Source organism: Salmo salar, chromosome 13 (genome assembly GCF_965601325.2).
Source record: "Salmo salar chromosome 13, fSalSal1, whole genome shotgun sequence".
Classification (NCBI taxonomy): domain Eukaryota; kingdom Metazoa; phylum Chordata; class Actinopteri; order Salmoniformes; family Salmonidae; genus Salmo; species Salmo salar.
In genome coordinates, this window is record NC_138303.1 from 37707624 (window position 1) to 37712770 (window position 5147).

Sequence of the window (5147 nt, forward strand, 5' to 3'; positions counted from 1 at the left end):
AACAACTACTTATTACCACTATATGACTGTAGTAGATTGGTCACCCATATAATCTTACGGGACAGTCTGTCTTTGGTAAACCTGCCTGACAGGCCAGAATCTTCCTCGCTGTTCTCCCCCTCCTCGGCTGCTTTCTCCAGGTTGCTAAGCGACTTGCTGCGTGTTCGGAAGTTCCGGAGTAGGTTGCGGTGTTCCTGGTAGGTGATGGGAGGACTCTCTGGACCAATGTGTACTGGCCGGGGGGTGCCGTAGTAGTTCCCTGGGAGAAAACAGGATGGGAGAGAGAGTGACGTATAAAGTGAAGTAATAAGATATATTTGTATTGTTAGAAGCATATTGGTACTTTTGGCTTTTGGTCTTTGGTGCCAAGAATAAAAATACATAAATAAATAAAACAAATATGATTGTGAAAAGGATAAAAAGGATAAGAGGTAAAGCGATTCCATCTAGAGATCCCAAACACACAGTTGAAATAGCTATCATTATATGAAATATAGAAAATACAGTAAATCTGAAATATTATGATGGCAGTGTTCCAGTGCAATGCATACATCACATAGATTTACCATCCAACCTAGGGATCAGTACAGTACAGTATAGTATACGTTTTCCTTCTTCAATTATATCCTTCTGTTGTGGCAGCTAGAGTACAAATCAAATGACTTAAATCTATTCCTCCAGCTCCAGTACAGAGAAACATTAGGTTGTTGATGTACTCGTCAAGGTTATCCCACCACAGTGTCACTGTACTGCAGACTCGCTGATTCTCCGGATTGCTTTGCAGGAGCCGTACCGCCGTCAATGTCACATGTGAGGCAAAGTGAAGATGGCATTTATTGTGCCCATTAAACTCATATGAATTATGCATGCTAATCCGGGGTTGCTTTTTTAATCAGAGGAAGCGGTCCAACTTTAACCCTCCCCTGACTGGGGTGGGTTGTGCAGGTTGGAGCGACTGAGACCTGTTCAAGACCTGGTGTCATTAACTACATGTAAGTAATAAGGCTTCCTCTGAGAAAATTATCTTATATCCTATTATATTAATGATATTCACCAGCCATGTGCCTGCCTGGTAAGAGACTGTGTGGACTGGTTTGTGAGTTAACCCTCTACCCCTATAGATAGACTAGCATGCTCTATCTGCAATATACAGTACACGACCTACAGTGTGTTGATCATGAAATAATGTCTATGAAATTAAATGCAGTTGAAGTCAGAGGGAGATGACTTAGCGAAGTAAATACCTCTCCTCTCCTCACCTTTGAACTTGCCGCTCTCCAGAAGAGCTCCTGACTCCTCCAAAGAGAAGAACTCTTCTATGGAGACAAAGTTGTAGTCCACCCCTGAGATCTCCCCATCATGGGGCAGTCTGGTCGTGCCTGGAGAGTGAGACGAGAGAAAGTTACACATCCCAATCTGTCTCCACAGTTCACTGTTAGAACTTAATGCATTAGCATACCCCTTATGAAATGATACAAAAAGTATTGAACCTGATACTGTATATAGCATGTGCAATTAGGATATGTACAGTCACATAATACATTGCAAGGACTCATTCCGTGTGCAATAATAGTGTTTAACATGATTTTTGAATGACTACCTCATATCTGTACCCCACACACACAATTATCTGTAAGCTCAGTCGATATTGAATATCCCTTTGAGCATGATGAAGTTATTAATTACACTTTGGATGGTGTATCAATACGCCCAGTCATTACAAAGATAAAAAAATACAGGTGTCGTTCCTAACTCAGTTCCCGAAGAGGAAGAGGACCACTCAGGGATTTCACCATGAGGCCAATGGTGCCTTTAACAGTTACAGAGTTGAATGGCTGTAATAGGAGAAAACTGAGGATGGATCAACAACATTGTAGTTACTCAACAATACTAACCTAATTGACAGTGTAAAGAAGGAAGCATGCACAGAATAAACTATTCCAAAACATGCATCCTGTTTACAAATAAGGCACTAAAGTAAAACTGCAAAGAATATGGCAAATTAACTTTATGTCCTGAATACAAAGTGTTATGTCTGGGGCATATCCAACACAACACATCACAGAGTACCACTCTTCATATTTTCAAGCATGGTGGTGGCTGCGTCATGTTATGGGTATGTTTGTCACCTGCAATTGAGTTTTTTTTGGGATAAAAATAAACGTAATAGAGCTAAGCACAGTCAAAATCCTAGAGGAAAACCTGCTTCAGTCTGCTTTCCAACAGACACTGGAAGACAAATTCACCTTTCAGCAAGACAATAACCTAAAATACAAGGCCAAATATACACTGGCATTGCTTAACAAAACAACATTGAATGTTCCTCAGTGGCTTAGTTACAGTTTTGACTTAAATTGGCTTGAAAATCAATAGAAAGACTTGGCTGACGAAAATGGCTGATGATGATCAACAACCAACCTGACAGTGCTTGAAGAATTCAAAAAATAATAAACTGCAAATATTGTACAATCCAGGTATACAAAGCTGTTAGAGACTTACCCAGAAAGACTCACAGCTGTAATTGCTGACGAAGGTGATTCTAACATGGGTGTGGGGGTGTGAATAATTATGTAAATTAGATTTTTGTATTTCATTTTCAATAAATGTGCAAACATTTCTAAAAACATGTTTTCACTTGTCATTATGGAGTATTGTGTGTAGACAGGTGAGAGAAAAAATTGTATTAATCAATTTTGAATTCAGGCTGTAACACAACAAAATGTGGAATTAGTCAAGGGAAATTAATACTTTCTGAAGGCACTGTAGTCTACAGCATTTCATATTCTTTCTTAGAGATGAAAGGAAGGTACAGATGTCAGATCAAAATTTGATCACCCTGTTAGTGCTGCGAATTTTCTTACACCACAGGATTAACAGAAATTCAGTGAAAACCCGCAATAACACACGGCTATATTAACAGTACTTGTTGTAAGAGACGGACCAAGGCACAGTGTTTGTTGAGTTCCACATATTTATTTAAAGTGAAACTTCCTTAACCAAAACAATAAACAAGCAACACAACGTGACTACATGGTGACACAAGCACCAACACAAACAATATCCCACAAACACAGGTGGGAAAAATGGCTACCTAAATATAATCCCCAATTAGAGGCAACAATTACCAGCTGCCTCTAATTGGGAACCATACAAAACACCAACATAGAAATATTGAACTAGAACACCCCCTAGTCACGCCCTGACCTACTACACCATAGAGAACCAATGGCTTTCTATGGTCAGGGCGTGACAGCACTGCACTTTCATGTTGCCTAATTTTGGCCAGCTAATAGCCTAACCACTGATCAAGCGACATTACATCAGCAGAAACGTGTGAATGGACTCAACTTGTTCCAGCAAAAAATTATATTGCTGCATCAATACTGGTCAAATTAAGATCCAATATCTGTAGGTTGATTAGTAGCCCTCTACACTTGTACCCGTATACGGGTTGAAAATTGCAGATTTGTACACTGATAAGTGCCTAAATTGGAATGCTGTGACTGTACAGTAACATGCTATAAATGGTTTCAGAGCTCAGGCTCTGCGCTTCACAGCTCTGTATGGGTTTTGACTGACAGACTTTCTGAACTTGAGCACCGCACATGACAAGAAGTTGACCCCATCCCTCCCGCTAATTGGGCAACTTTAGTAAAAAAAAATATATATATGAGTGAGGAAATGCTGTAAATTAAGAGGACTCGTAAAATGAGACGTTGAGGATTATAATAAATACTGCTTTGATGTCATACAAGCAAGCCAAATACCCGTGAGTCCAAATGAGCACTTCATATTTCCATATCCTGAAACTCATGTAATATACAGTGTCAACATTTATGATCACTATGTTGGATGTAGAGTTACAAGATGACATGGCGTTATACCCTGGGTTGTCCTGAACAGAAGGAGCCTATATTTGTTGTATTGTAAAGAAAATTTGCTGCGGACAACACATTTTTTTCACCCTTATAGAAACATTGTAGAATCATCCGCACAACTGGATAGTTTTTGTGTTGTGGGAACATATCTTTTGTGATGTCCCCAACAATGTTCCCACCAGACTGTTTCCACAACTTAATTAAACATTCTGGGAACCGTTAAAAGAACAGACGAAATGTGTTCTGAGAACATTCTTGCAATATCAGGCGAATGTTTTATCCAAACATTCTATAATTATCAGCATGACTGGACAATTTTTGTTATGAGAACATCTAACAAATGTTCTGGGAACTTTCACAGAACCAATTTTTGTTTGCTGGTGTCACGGCTGTTTGAAGGAGTGGACCAAAATGCAGCGTGTTCGTAGTTCCACATATTTATTAGACGTGAAACTGAATGCAATACATAAATAACTTGAAAAAACAACAAACCATGACGCAGAGAGGAAACCACACTACTCAAACGAAAATAACCCACAAACAACAATGAGAAAAACCCCTACTTAAATATGATCTCTAATCAGAGGCAATGAGGATCAGCTGCCTCCAATTAGAGATCAACCCCCAAACAATCCCAACATAGAAATAGACAAACTAGAACTTAAACATAGAAATAGAAAACATAGAACATCCCAAAACACCCCCTGTCACGCCCTGCCCTACTCTACTATAGAAAATGACATCTTACTAGGGTCAGGACGTGACAGCTGGAAGGGCAATTGTGTGTGCTTACTCTAGTTCCTCAATGGCACAGCTTGGAGAGCTCAAAAAAGCACCTTATAGTTGAAGACTTCTTTGAGTCATAAAAGCGCATTAAAATTACGGAGGAACTGTGCACACTTTGGAGAGGTGTGTGTCCACTTGGAGACACCAGTTAGACCTCTCACTCAAAGCCTTGTAATATTTTTGTCTTATGTTTCACCTAATCAAATTTTAGAAAAATATCATTTTAATGCTGCAAAAAGTACAGTATATGTAAAATGCACATAAAATCAACAGTGTAGTGTTTGGATTCAGTCTTGTGTCAGGTGAACTGTTGTGTCCACACCATTAGTCTAATACTTTTCCCATAATCTCCAAACTCTTCCCCTTTAATAGCTACCATAGTTACGCATATGCTTTCCATATTTCTTCTGTAAGAAACATTTCAATTTAGCCCCATCCATATATGCCAATTCCCACGAGTGTAAGGGGTTAAATCAATGCTTA